This window comes from Anser anser (assembly GCF_964211835.1).
Source record: "Anser anser genome assembly, chromosome: 5".
NCBI classification, from domain to species: Eukaryota; Metazoa; Chordata; class Aves; order Anseriformes; family Anatidae; genus Anser; species Anser anser.
The window spans coordinates 47485488-47501516 of NC_139725.1; the positions used below are offsets into that span (position 1 = coordinate 47485488).

General features: G+C 37.0%; 1 long non-coding RNA gene across 1 annotated transcript; it reads left to right on the forward strand.

The window, feature by feature from the left end:
- Positions 1-499: 499 nt before the first annotated feature.
- LOC310899985 lies at positions 500-6841 on the forward strand. The gene is made up of 3 exons (XR_014584754.1): positions 500-548; positions 1594-1697; positions 2051-6841. It is a non-coding gene; the product is annotated as an uncharacterized lncRNA (long non-coding RNA).
- The last annotated feature ends 9188 nt before the right edge of the window (positions 6842-16029 follow it).

Consider the following 16029-nt stretch of genomic DNA (forward strand, 5'->3'; position numbering starts at 1 on the left):
ACCTCTCAACTTTGCAGTGGGAGTCAGCAGAGCCATTGAAGGTAGCACATTGTTGACAGGAGGAAATGGTTTCCCCATCCTTTACAAGTAGCCTTGTCTCAGCAGCTCCCTTCCTTCTTTCCTGCATTTCAGATCTTATTACAATGATATTGTCCTCATAAGTTTCAATGAAGGGCAGTATTGCTGAGGGACTTGAAGTATTGTCCTGGTTCCAGTTATGACAGAGTTAATTTTTCCTCATAGTAGCTGGTAGGGTGCTATGTTTTGGATTAGGATGAGAAGAGCGCTGATAACATGCTGATGTTTTAATTGTTGCAGAGCAGTGTTTACACCAGGCCAAGGACTTTTCAGCTTCTCGCTCTGTCCTGCCAGCGAGCAGGCTAGGGGTGCAGCAGGAGCTGGGAGGGGACAGACCCAGGACAGCTGACCCAAACTGGCCAAAGGGGTATTCCATACCATCTGACGTCATGCTAAACAATATATAGGGGTGGCTGGCCGGGGTGGGGGGGCGGCTGCTCGGGGATAGGCTGGGCATCGGTCAGCGGGTGGTGAGCAATTGCATTGTGCATCACTTGTTTTCTTACACATTATTATTATTAATACTATTATCATTATCACTATTATTATTATTATTGTTATTATTATATTCCTGTCTTAATAAACTGTCTTTATCTCAACTCACAGGCTTCACTTTCCCGTTTCTCTCCCCCATCCCAGAGAGGGAGGGGGGAGGGTGAGTGAACGGCTGTGTGGTGTTTAGCTGCCAGCCGGGTTAAACCACAACAAGTATTTTCTGCCATTTCACTTCTAGAAGCTCCTACTAATTATCTTATGCACTTGAGATCTTGTCTCACTTTCTGCTAACATCTCAAATAAGTAATGGAGGTTTCCTAAACTCTTATTTTCTAAAATGTTTTTATCAACAAATAACCAGGAACATAGGAGTATTTTTGTTGCTGTTTAGAAAAATCACTATGGGTAATTCCTTCCAAATTTTAACAGTTGTTGGTGTTCTTGCTCCCACTTCCCCAGCGTGTTGACTCTCATAGCCATATCTCTCTGACAGTGTTTTTCTGATGTCTCCCATAAACGTTTTCATGGATATTTTATATGCTTTGCTTCTTGTACTTGAGTAGGTTTTATAAATCACTGGTGTTTCTCTGGTTCTTTCCACTTCTAGATATAAACATAAATCTCCTATCCTTTAGCTTCTGCCAGGTGCTTTTGTTCTGCTTTTATAAATTTTACTATCCTTTTATCTGGTAATTCCAAAATGAGTTTGAGCACAGAAATCGGATAACAAAAAATGGATCAAAATATTTCAAAGGAGATAGCACTGCATTTAGTAATATTATCAATATTCCCATTTAATTGCCTGAATTTCCTCACCTGTTGCATAAAATTTTTACAGAGACAAGTGAACTGTGAACAACAGATTCAGGGAACAGATCCTTATTTGTAACTTGAAAAAAAAAAAAAAGTAGGTTCCTCCATTTCCCACACTGTATAGAGCTGATTTTTCTGTGAATATAAATTAGAGAAGACTTAGAGCTGCCCAGAGTCCTAACGAGTCCTAACATCTTGTTGTGGCAGGTGCTGAAGATTGCTGGCTTACTTCCCACTTTAGAAACTGCCACACACCTTATACAAGAAGACAGATGCAAAACCAGAGTGCCTGAGAATCAAGCTCCCTGTGAGTAAGTACCTAAAGGCTCTTTTTGATATGTAGGTCTTCACTTTTGGGGTAGGAATCACCACAGAATGTTTTTTCTCATAAAATTTACGGCAGTTTCTACTTCTGTCCATGTTAGAGAAATGCCATATGAGAAAGCTTTCTTTCAACAATTCTTTTCCCAGAACTGTCTTGGAGCCAAGTGCTTACAGTTCCACAAAAATTGCAGAAAACAGCTGAGTATTGCCCTCTAGTTTTTTTTTTTTTTTTTTTTTTTTTTTTTGAGGTGGGGGGGAGGGGTCAAGGGAGGAGGAGGATGGACAAAACCACAAAACAACAACAATGAAGTCTACTCTATTCTCTATTTTCTGCTTGCAGACCAGACAACTCTTCACTGAGCATAGAGGACCTTGCCACCTTTCCTCCTTTATATCTGTCTGGGGATCTAGCAGAAGAATATTCACCTGCTTTCAAATCATAAGCATGATTTGTGGTTTGTGGTTTATACTTCATCTTGTTGCAGTAAGTGCAATATACTGCCCTCTGTGCTGTCGCAACAGCCATTTGTAACGTTAGTCATTTCCGTAGCTGTGTAGCCCACAGAGCAGTTGAATGTTTTAAAAGCACTACTGCTCAGACCACAAGGATTGTTTTCCAGCCCATTACAGTGTTTGGCACACTTCAGAGGCAAGAGAGGACATGGCTACTTTACCTGAAGACCTGGGCAGAGGACCAGACCAACCCAGGGATTTCAGCTGGGGAGAAAGGAAAGGTCACAGACTCAGCTAGCTGTACTCAAAACATAGAATCAAGTAGTGAACTTATGACTGTCAAATGATGATTCTTCCTGAAATGTTTCTACTCCTGATAACAAGAGATACAGACATCAAACAAAAGCTGGTGGAGAATTTACTTATATAATCGTAAACAATCTGTACCCTGAAAGACTGAATAAATATGAACTGAAATATCAGACTTTCCCTCATCTCTTCAGATCTGACTTACGTCAGTCCTCAACCAGACCAGAACATAGGTTGGTTAGGACTACTTACTTCCAGTAAGTTATTTTCAAAAAATGAAGCTCTTTCTTATAACAATACTAATAGTAACAATAATAACAACAACATTTGTGTAAGCTAAAAAAAGTGATTTTTTTTTGTATTTTTTGTGTGATTCAAAAAATGTTGAGCATTCGAATGTTTTTCTTTCCCTTAACCCTGAAAAATCTTATACCAAGTAATGCTCAGGGGAAAATTTTTACCTGGTGTTATAATGAGAAGCCTAGCAGATTTAACACATTACTACAGTGTTTGCCTCAATTAAATTTAATTTCTGTGGTTATTGGATGCATTTCAGACAGCCTTGACCATCAGCCTCTTTTAAATTCACATTGCTCTCAAAGTAACCCAGGACAATATTATTGCAGAATGATTTAACAGTCTCCAGACAGAGCACATTAGCAAGACAGACAAAACTCTAGATATTTAAGTATGAATGATTTATATTTTTAAAGGGATTAGTGAAGTGATTTGAACAAAATAAGAACCAGCTATGATCCAAGTTTTGTTTCCAGGTTTGAAGTTGGTCAGATAACTTTCCAGTGTTTTATTCACTTTCTCACTGTTGTTTTATTCTCTCAGCAGTATATATACCCCACACAAGTCTCCTGATAACTTCAGTGGAATATTGCTTTAAAAAGATTGGTTATAAACTGAGTAGAAGTAAAAATGCCTTCCAAGGAGAACATCCATAAATATGTTGTGCACATAAATTAAATCTTTGTATACATTTTTCTCCTATTTGTAAATAATGGTCTCAATTCAAACACTAGTAGCAATACCAAAACCAAAACAAAATAAAACAAACAAAACCAAAAACAAACAAACAAAAACCCACAAAGCTTAAATACCTAAACCAGGAATTACATAGTAATACATGTAACTTGCTGTACAATACCCACTTCCCAGTTTCATTTAACTCCTGAAGGTCTGAACGATACCACACTAACGAGACAATTCTTTCATCCAGGCATGACTGGGCTCTAGAGAGCAGGTAGAATGACACCCGAATCCCTTAATTGTATGCGTAAACACAGGTCACAACTCTCTCACTGAATTTGGAGCAAACCAGTGCCTCACGGCTATTGCCAATGAATGCACGGGTGCTAGTGGCAGTGCCTGACTTTCATGTAGCAGTTTTATATCCACAGCCCTCTCAGTGAAGTGGTAAATTATTTTCCTCTCTGAGACCCCTCAGGGTAGTTATCTCCAGCCTTCCAGAAGAAGGTTGGGATATAGAATAAGTTCTGGTTTAGGTATCTAAGGGATCTGACTGAGTTTTCATTTCTGCTCTAAGACCTAAGCACAAAAATATAGATTAACTATTGCAGTGTTAGACATAATGGCAAACTTTTCCTTCATTCAGACCCAAGAGACAAACTGCTTGGACTGCATAGTGTTCAAAGTCTGGATCTACAGAACTGTATGGAACGGATTGATTGGATTGAATGGATCCCATATTCTTAGAAAAGCTTTTGATCTTGCCTGTGGCATTCAAGTCCTGAAAATGGAGCCAGCTTCTCTTCTACTCCATCCCTATAGCTGTTATTCTAGATTCAGCTTTCATAGACCTAAGGATATGGTCTGCAATAAAAAAACCAACCAACCAAACAAACAAACAAAAAAAAAACCAACCTAGCCTGGCATAGAGGTGTAACTCTTTGGATCATATTTTACAAATAAATATTGAATGGAACTTAACACTAGGATAAAGTAGGCACCTTCAAAAATCTGTATAAGTAAGTATTGCACAGTCAAAAACAATACAAGTAAATGAGGCTAGCAGCTGTGTACATGTGTAATCATGTAACAGCAAATTAAATGCAGACTGACATGTTATACCACAGTAAATTATTTTTGTTATTGATTTCAGTGGAGGTTTTGTCTGTTGACCTATATACGCTGTGTTGAATTTAGTCCGTAGAGATTAACAGCCATATAGGTTGATGTTGAATCAAGAGATCATATTACAAATGAACATCAAAGAATGATTTGCATTCCTGAACACTTAAACATTCAGCAACACATTATCAGTCTATTAAAAATAATATGAGTCAATGAAAATAAATTGGGAACTTCAGATTTCTGTTTTCCAGGAAGTCAGAATCCTGGAACACTGTCCTTCCCTGCTGAACTGCTCTTAACATGAATAAGCTTTAATTAATTAATGTATTTATTCAGTTATCATCCTTGATATTTAGTACAAAGGTAGGTAAAGGAAAAACAGAAGAATCCATCAGGTTGCAGATGAATTTTTTCAAAGATCAAGTTACATTCTGATCCTGATTTCTCTTGCACACTGCAGTAAAGTTGATAGGCATTACTTACTCCGGACTTTTGCTTAAGTGCAAGTGTGAAACTGACCTAAGCAAGGTAGCACCTACAAGGATGTTCCTTGCTATTTACTGTGCATTCCTTTCCTCTTCAGCATCTCCCTAATGTCTTTTACCTTACATTTTGGATATCGCATCCTTAGAGCAGAAGTCTTCACACATAGATCTGATAGAAAGTTGATACAATACAGAAATTAATAGTAATCTTAAATGTACGCTTCAAAAGAAATTCCTTTGACACATTTTACAGTGCTGTTCCTGTAATTGTAGAGTTTCAAAATAATTTTTCCAAGAGGAAAACTTAAATTATATTTGGAACAGCCATTCCAAAAGCCACTCAACGGAGTGTTATCTTCATTCTAATGATGGTTACCCAAGTATTAGTCTTGTATGAAAGTTTATTCTCCTTCAGTTTGAATATCTTAGTTTCTTCTCCATAGCCCACTTGCATGAGTAGATTAGCATTTAAATAAAGGTATATAATATATAGGAAAGTAAGAAGAAACAGAAGAGGAAAAACATTAGGACTGCACAGCAATGCAACAACACCATATTCTAGTCTGCTTTACATTATAAGAGTACTCTGATGAACTGTCAATAGTTTTCTATCTGGGTCTAGAGCTTAACTGGCTTTCGGCTAATCCAGGATGAATGTAAATCATTTTTAATAAAATATGTGCAAAAGATAGAGTGGAAAACAACAAAAATGATGAGATTTTCATGGTCACAAAATAGTAAGTTATTTGATTTTTTTGGAATTCTAGACACAGAGCAATTCCATTCTCATTGTAGGATGTTGCCCTGCAGCATGTATTAGAGCTGTCACTCTGCTGTTTCACTTCTAGTGCATTACATATGTGTACAATATAGTTCTGCTCCCTGAGGTTACATTTTCCTCATTGTACAACCAACACCCCAAGGGCTAACACACACTATTGAAGAAGTATTATTTTGTCAGTTTTGCTACAAAGAACTCTATCCAGCTATGTGATGAAAATCCTGGTTTACTGTCCTACTTGCGCATGTGTTTTCTCTCTGAAACAGATAATTTTAATATTTTTCAGTTTAAAAGGCTATTCCAAAGAAAGAACATGAAACTTCAGCTCTGAACAGCATTATCAAGTTGAATGGGAAAAAATAATAATAATAAAAAAAAGGTAGAAGGAAACAAAGATCAGTTGATTTTTTTTCTAATCTACAATGGGTATTGTCTGCATGATTGAGTGCTGCAGTCAACACTAGGAATGCTGACATCCAGATTCCTCATGTGGATGAGTTCAGTTCAGATGCGCAAATGTATCAGTTAAGAAGTATTTGACATAGCTGAAAACACTAAGATTAAGATTACGGACATCATGCCAAATTGATCTGAAAGGTTAGCTTGTGTTACATCACCAAGAGTAAGTCATAAAGAAAGTAAAAGGAACATGATGGAAGGCATCCATCTGTAAGGTGAAGGACATCAGCCATCTCATATGTTCAACTGCAATACAAGATAGAGGAAACGGTACAAGTCCAACAAAAAGTGCCATGAGATTTTCAGTATTTATGTACAGCATCTGTAATTCCATTAGCAACTTGACATGTAAGCTTTCGTATCAACCACAAGTTTGTTAAAAAAGTGTCTGGATCAGAAGGAAGAGGGGCTGAATTACATATTCATTTTTTTCAGACTTTAGAGTAGAGTCCAAGTATCCTAAACTGAGGCTGTTTTATTTATTTATTTATTTATTTTTTATCCAATTAAACTAACCTTTTAATAAAGAATCCTAAAATGATGTGTTGTATTGTGTATTGTATATTAGACATTACTATGGGAATTTTTTTCTTTTGAAAACCAGTTAAGTACAAAATAAGAAAGTTCAGGGATAACAGTCATTTTGGTCAGTGTTGCTTCCTGTGGTTTCCACAAGGTTTTTTTTTTTTAAAAAAAAGGGAGGCTGGGGATAGTCTGTAGCGTATGATTGCCTCATAAACACTCCTTAACTTTCTTTTACAGTAATGTAACTTAGAATCATGGAATAATAGAAATAGTTTGGGTTGGAAAGGACCTTAAAGATCATCTAATTCCAACCCCTCTTCCATGGGCAGGGACAACTTCCACTAGACAAGGTTTCCCAAAGCCCCATCCAACCTGGTCTTGAACAATTCCAGGGATGGAGCATCCACAGTAATACTCTGGGAAAACTGTTCCAGTGCCTGACCACCCTCATAGTCAAGAATTGCTTCCTTATATCTAATCTAAATCTACCCTCTTTCAGTTCAAAGCTGTTATGCCTTGTCCTATCACTCATGCCATTGTAAAATGTCCCTCTGCAGATTTCTTTTATCCCCCCTTTAAGTACTGGAAGGCTGCTATGAGTTGTCCCTGGAGCCTTCTCCAGGCTGGACAACCCCAACTCCCTTACCTTGTCTTCATAGGAGAGGTGCTCCAGCCCTCTGATCATTCTTATGGTCCTCCTCTGGACTTGCTCCAACAGGTCCATTTCCCTCTTGTTCTGGGGGCCCCAGAGATGAACAGAGTACTGTGGGTGGGGTCTCAAGAGAGCAGAGTAGATGGGGAGAATTACCTTCCTCAACCTGCTGGCCACGCTTCTTTTGATGCAGTACAGGATATGGCTGGCATTCTGAGCTGCAAGCGCACATTGTCTGCTGATGTTGAGCTTCTCATTGACCAACATTTGCAAGTCCTTCTCCTCAGGGCTGCTCTCAATCCATTCTCTGCCCAGCCTCCATCTGTGTTTGGGATTGCCTGGGACTCATGTTTGCCCTTGTTGAATGTTATGCGTTTTTCATGGTCCCACCTCTCAAGCCTGTCAAGGTCTTTCTGGATAGCATCCATTCCCTGCAGCGTGTCAGCCTCACCATGCAGCTTAGCATCATTGGAAACTTTGCTGAGGTTTTACTCAATCCCACGGTCCATGTTGCCAATGCAGATGTTGAACAATATTGGTTCCAATACAGATCCGTGAGGGACACCACTTATCATTGGTCTCCACCTAGATATTGAACCATTGACTGCAACTCTTTGAGTGTGACCAACCAGTCAATTCCTTATCCTCTGAGAGGTCCATACATTAAATGCCTGTCTCTTCATTTTAAAGACAATGGTATCACATGGGACAGTATCAAACGTTTTGCACAAGTCCAGGTAAATGATGTCAGTTGCTCATCCCCTATCCACCTACACTGTAATCCTACATTACACTGTAATGTAGAAGGCCACCATATTTTCTAGGTATGATTTGCCCTTTGCTCATGTTGGCTTTCACCAGTCACCTCGTTATTTTCTTTGTGCCTTAGAATAGTTTCCAGGAGGATCTGCTTCATTATCTTGCCTGGCACAGAGATGAGATTGACTAGCCTGTAGTACCCTGCATCTTCCTTTTCTCCCTTTTTAAAAATGGGGTTATGTTTCCCCTTTTGCAGTCAGTGGGAACTTCACCGGACTTCCATGACTTCTCAGATGTGATGGATAGTGTCTTAGCAACTTTATCCACCAGTTCCCTCAGGATCTGCAGATGTACCTCATCAGGTCCCATGGACTTGTACAGCTTCCAGTTCATTAGATGGTCTTGAACCTGATCTTCCACCCTCTGTAGACAACTTCATGTAATTATTTATTATATATAATTTACAACCTTTACTTTTAGAAAGCATACAATGTATTCTAACGGAGTTGAAACAACCACGTTTTTCTTTATAATGTGTTTAAAGACAACAGAAATTCCTCAGAAAATATGAAATATTACACTGAGGGAACAGATTTTCATCATCTCAATCTTTACCTCCTGTGATAAAATAATAGTTGCGATATCTGAAAATAATATGGTAAAAATCTTGAATAGGTTTCCAACGCTTAAATTCAAGTCAAGAGTTCTTTGTAGCTGTACACCTGTTGGAAGGTATACCATCTCCTAATGTCTTGCACCTGCAGAATACAAAAACTGTGTGCATGATTATCCTTCCCTAGCCTTTTTGGGCAATTACAAGATTAGCTTCCATAAGAAGATCCTTAATCCTCTAAGGTTAGGTAGCAATGTTGTAAATTAATAAATTACTGGCAATCAAGCCATTATTCTAGTCAATCCTGCCATAGTTGAAGAAGCGTTTGGACAATGCTTTCAGACATATGGTCTGATTTTGAGGTGGTCCTGTATGGAGCCAGGAGTTGTAATCAATGATCCTTGTGGGTCCCTTCCAGCTCAGGATATTCTATGATTGAATGAAATGTTGTATGATTCTGTTATTGAATGAAATATTTTATTATTGAATGAAATATGCAAAACATATCAATGAAACACTCAAAACATATCTGTGATTCAAAATGTTTTCACGTAAAAAGGGCTTGAACACAAGTAGAGTCAGCTGAGCTGCTTTAATTCCTCAGCTGACTACCAGTATTTAATGGCTACTGAAACTATTTCACAAAATAGTAGAAAGATAGTTAAGGTAGTATTGTTAGAGAAGAACACTAAAATTTCATCCCTTTAGGTCTACATTATTCTTATTTTATTTTATTTTATTTTATTTTATTTTATTTTATTTTATTTTATTTTATTTTATTTTATTTTATTTATGAAACTGATTATCTGGTTCATGTAGACATGAATCTCCAGAATTGTTCAGTAAAGATCTCAGCAGGAAAAAGGAGTTTGAAAAGATTCCTAATTGCCTAATGACAATCCTAGCATCTTTAGATAGGTGTTAGATGAAATAACAAGACTGAATTCCAGAATATTGCAACTGAAGAACAAAACTAGAATCATTAAGGAAAAGCATTTTCATGAAGCAACTGTTAAAAGAATCAAAGGACACTGAATATCCCAACACTTTTAACTATTAAATATTGGAAAGATCTGAGGTTAATGCAATTGACTGACAATAAAAACAATATAATTTAACCAAGCAATTCATTTGGTCAGCAGCATTATGTTCCCTCAGTTAACTGCACTGTGAAATATTTATTTTCTAGAGAATAGTCAGCACTTAGGCAAAAGCATCTTGGAAAAATAATATTGAAATCACCAAACCAATGATTTCAAGGCCAAGGAAAGTTAATTAAGGCCTTAGGAGATTACACACAGTAGTGGAAGTAAGTGTTTTTATGAAGAGAGAAATATGTTGATAAGGAAGAGGAGAAATATTTGATCCATTATTAAATACAATTGAGTCACCTTTCTCCTACAAATGCTGATATAATCTTACAAAGGAAGGAAAGAAGCTATGTAACCTAATAACTAATGTGATCTCTATATGTAACTGTAAGTCTTAATTCGTACTGTCATCTGGAAGTAGCAGTTTTATACAGAGAAAGAAGTGATAAAACAAAGGATAGCTAAGGTTTGCAGGCAGACGTAAATAACACGGAAGCTGTTTATTAAACCATCTAGTCAAGGGTTGTTTACTGGAATAAATCAAAATCTACACAAAATGAAAATCCTGATCTTTAAACTTCTTTTAATTTCCATAATTTTTCAACTGGCTGACACTCACTGAACAAAAAACAAGACAAATTATATTAGGTCTAAGTTCCAGTTCAATAGTTCATTAGTTTTTGTAGTTGTTGTTGTTGTTTTTGGCACACTTGTAAAAATCAGAATAATTTGCCTTTCCTTTCCTTTTTTTTTTTTATTTTTTCTTTTTTTTTTTTCCTTTAAATGACCTTATGTATGACCACTTGGAGCAAGCACCACTTTGAGTGCCATCAAAGCAGATAACACTTGGTGGAGCAACTCATGGCTTCATTTTGAGAATTATGTTTTTAACTACATTCTGGAATTGCACAAATCTATATAAATTACTTATGCATATAAATTAACATTTTCACCTATAGATAATAGTTTAAAATGGTTTGATTTTTCTGTGTCTAATATTCTGAATGAGAATAATCTAAAAACAATGATTTGGAACAAAAGTATTATTTTTATTATAGTCTTTTCAACTCAGGAATTTGATGTTGTTACTGTTGGAATAATAGATATTTACAGTAGCTTTCAGGTTCCCTTGTGCTTCTGCAAGTTGAGCTCATTCACAAGCTCTGGTGCAAGTGATAGCTCATGTTAAATTCAAAGTAGCCCAGCTGATCCTGACTATAAGATAGACAGATTTGGCACTAAACAGACAAGTGACAATCTGAGTAAATATTGTGAATGCATACGTTTTTATGTCATTCTTCATCTTACAAGACAGTATAGAAGCATAGCTATAGCTACATAACTATTGCAGTGGTCACCTTGGAGTCACTTTCAGCTAAATTCTAGCTTTGCAGATACTTTCCATGATCAAATACAAGTGAAGTCCCTCGGCATTCAGGATTTCATTAAAATTATTAACACCTTAGATTTTTGTTACTATCATTGTTGGTATCTGTGTTTTGCATAAATTTAGCATTTTTTAAAGTAAGTTATGTAAGAGATTACTTATTTAACTTGTTTTTAAAAAGTAAAGTCAATCTAATCTCACTATAGCATGGCTACAGGCTTCACACAGATTATAAAATTTAATTTAAATAAAGATATAACTAAAAAAGTTTAAGAAACTTTCTTTTACCTCTCCAAAGCTTCTGTAACATTATTATTAGCCCATTATTTTTTTTCTCTCCTTAAATGATGTAGGTGTCTTTACACCACTAAGACATTTGCTTTTTTTTTTCAGCTGGCCACCTCTCTCTGTTGAGTTCCATCAGGCTGGCACATTCTAAAATCTAAGAATGTGGTAGCACCTTACTTAGTTTTCTTTTCTCTTACAATTCTTTAAAAAAAAAAAAAAAAAAAAAAAACTCTAGCTCTGTCAAAGAATCTGTAACAGCGAGAATCCCTGTAAAAGTTTTGAAAAAATAATCAAACTTTCCAGCACTTGATTATTGTGTAGTTTTTTCCAGTACAGTAGCAAAGACAAAGAAAAAATATTGACCATGATGAACCACAACACATTCAGCAGAGACCACAAGATGAACAGGGGCTGGAGCACTTGACCTGTCAGGTGTGACTGAGGGACCAGGGTTTGTTCAGCCACGAGAGACGGATGCACAGGGGGACCTCACAGCCGCCTACTGATGACAGGGGTTGACAAGGACTGACAAGGATTATGAAGAAGTCAGAGCTACACTTTTCACAGAAGTGCAGGGTTGGAGGACAAGAGACAAGCTGAAATAACAGAGGCTCAGACTAGATGTAAGAAGAAACTTTGCCCACATAAGGACAGTCAGGCAGTGGGACAAGATGCCCAGAGAGGCTGTGCAGCCTCAAACCTTGGGGGTTTTCAAGACCTGACTGGACAAAGCCCTGAGCCTTTATCTGACCTCACAGATGAACCTGGTTTGAGCAGGGGATTGGACTAGAGACTTCCTGGGGTCCTTTCCAACGTGGACTTTCTTATGAACCTGTCATATTCCTTTTCTGTGAAACTCAGCTGGACAGCTGTTTTAGGAAATGCTTATGTGTATAACTTAAGATATGTGAGACCTGATGAGCCACTGGTTCAGTTTAGTAAGACAAATACTTCATATGTAAATTAGTAATTCTGGAAGAAACTCTAGGCAAGTTAAACCCCAAAATACAAACCAAGTGTCCTGGTACATACAAAGTTCATTCAACAATTTTAAACTAAATGGTACAGCTGTTTTATACTTAATTTAGATTATTTTACATTTGACTGCAAATATATTGTTTTTTGCATGTATTAAAACATATCAAGATCCCAAAAAGATGACAGTCTCAAATGTCAACAAAGATGAAGTGTGACTGAAAGGAAAGGTTATTAGTTATTATATCTATTTGTACGTGACCGAGGCACTAAGAGATTATATGAAGTGATGTTGTCTCCTTTTTAAGACAGTGGGGACTGATCTCAGCTTGTCTAATGTCCAGAGAAGTATCTTAACTGCAATCCCATTTATATTTTCTCTTCAGTGTTATATATGCCTATGTAAAACAAACTACCTCTGCATTAGTAAATACACCCTGCATTACTAAATACCCTTGCATCAGTTATTATGCATGCATGCGTACTCTAATTATATAATTTCCCCTATTTTTTTTATGATACCTCAAGAGTTCTATTCTTTGATGAGCGTAGCATTTACACACCTAGCTCTCATTAGTGGTAATAGAGAGTTAAATATAGAAAACTCCTCCCCTTCCCCAAGTATTGATGGTAGAACAGATGACAGTGCTCTCACTGGTTGTTTTCAGAAGTAACAAAACGGATCTCTAGAACTAGAATTGAAAAGGAAATGAAAAATACTCACTTTTCAACTAGTCTGCTTCTCACAGAAACTTTTTGTTTTCCCCGGAGAGGTAAAAATTAAAAACCAAGAAATATGGCATTTCTTACCCCACCCTACAATCCCATTTGAAGCATGGGAAGCATCCCCTTTTACATTTAGAGAGTGTATAATGAAACATTTCCTTGCACAAACTGTTTCATCTGAAACATTCAAGATTAAGTTTATGCTATGCTCCACTAAATTTCTTTTAAACTTCTATTTGTTAAATATGACATTTCTCTTAAAGCTCCTTTACTTAAATCCTGTGCTCTACAAGGTCAGTCACCACCTTCTTTAATTTCTCAAGGAATGTTTCAGCCTACTGTGGATCTTAGTTTAACAACTGATTTTATTTTTTTCTCTGTATGAGACAACAGAGGATGTATTTTGCAGCATAGCTACTGGAAATGGACACCCTCCTTTCCTCTGGCCTCACACAATTGAACACTGCTTACATTTATCATTATGAGACCTTTGGAATTATGCAATGACTATAAAAGGATACTCCTAAGATTCAGTTCTATAAATATTCATGGTCATATAGGTAGTCCAAGCCCAGTCAGAATTTAAACTCCATTTATTGTCATTTTTCTCTTGGTCCAGTAATGCCAGGGCCTCTGTTGATCATACGATATTTCCAAAGGAAATAAGTAGGTGGAGATGACTAAGTTGTACACAAAGCTCTAGTGTGAAGGAATGCAAGGAGTATTCTGTAAATGCAAAAGAACATGAAAAAAAATCCTTACATTTACTAAGTACATCTTCATGCAGTGACCAAAGCCATGCTTCATTGTGGGTGTAATGTGTGGATAGTCTTCCAACCATGTCTGAAAGACTGGTATTGCATGGAAGTATAGATACTCTAACCTGACTCTTTGTCATGGATTGTAGTGATAGGAAAAGGAGTAGTGGTTTTAAACTAAAAAAGGGTAAATTTAGATTGGATATTCAGAAGAAATTCTTTACCGTGAGGGTGGTGAGAGACTGAGGTTGCCCAAAGAAGTTGTGGATGCCCCATTCCTGGACGTGTTTTAGGCCAGGCTGGGTGGGGCTTCGAGCAACCTGGTCTGCCCACAGCAAGGGAGTTGGAATTAGATGATCTTTAAGGGACCTTCCAACCCAAAACATTCTATGATTATATACCCTTTTCTATTTTATAATAGGAGCACATTTCTAGCTTTTATTTATTTATTTTAAGGGGACATAGTATGGAAGAATGGAAACTTGCATCGTAGCTAGTTCCCCACTTATATAAGTCACAATGTCACAGAAGCTTTTCTCGGAAATGTCCCATTGTGCTAAAGGCCAGATAGTTAAGTAGCTTCTGACGTTGTACTGCATATGTGCAGGCTGATCACAGATTGTCTACTTTAAACATTCTACAGGGAAATGTTTTCTGCAAACTATGTCACATCTTGAAGTTTAATCCTTTGTTATTCTGTCAGGATCTTCAGCTTTACAGCGATACTGAACTGTTTGTTATAAACTGCCAAGAAAAAAAAAAAAAGCCTAGAACGTCATCGGGCATATAAATTCTGCTTTGCCGAGAATGGTGAACTTCAGCTGATTTGTAAATTACCACTATGTAGAAGGCAATGGAGTAAGTGAATTCATCTGTCACTGTGAATAGGAATTTTGGTATCACTGCTTGAAGGCTGAACATGGAAATGTTCAATGCTGATTAAATGACCATAATTTCTCAAGGTTGTGACATGGCTGAGAAGAATGGAAAGCTGTGACCAGAAAATCTAAGCAATAGAATTTACAATGCAATGACATGCTCAGGAGGATTTTTCACTCTCAACCAGCCTTCAGAAAATATAAATAAAATAAAACAGGGCTAGGAAGCTCTCTAGGTATTTAAAATGTTTAATTTCTGATTATATTTTGAGACACTGTTAGTTCATTTAAAATTTTTTGATTTTGCTGTTCTAGCTGAAAAAGACGCAATTTCCACCAAATGCTCATTATACTCATTAGCATTCTTAGAAACTAACTGCTTGCAGTGGGAATTTGTATCTGGCATAATAACATATCAGGTGATGCTTGCTATTGCTGCTGGTCTCCAAGCCTTCCAGGAATTCTGCATTTCCACCCAAAAACTGAAGCCAGAAATTAATGCAGATCAAATCAAACAATACTGAGTAGTCACACTGGCAGCTATGCTCAAGAGAAACTACGTTGCCAGTAAGGAACAGAGCCAGTGGAGAAACACAGACACAAATGTTGGCTTTAAATCTTGTCCCTAAGGACTGAATGAGTGCTTTTACCTTCGGAAGATTATGTATATTTTTTACACAAATGCCTTTCTACTAAAACCAAGAGAAACCTAGTAGCTGTTCTATTTTACATAGCCAAAAGAACTAAGCATTTAGCCATTTTCTATGATTAATTCTGAACTACTTCTTAACTTCCTACTCATAAGAAATGCTGAGTTGAATCTTACTTGCCCTCTTTTAACACTACTGCTCTGGTTTAGAGCACAAGCAGAATCAGAACTATCAAACTACCATTTATTTTTTTTCCCAATTGCATGAGTATACGAAAATAGTAAACTTTAAAAAACAAATCATAAGCTCAGGAAAAGAAGGTAGCTGGAGCCAAATTTCAGGGACATTTTTGATCCTCCTCAGGTTAGAGAAATTACAAAATCTAAGCACCTGCAGCCCATATGTACTTCGTGATCACAGAGCCTAG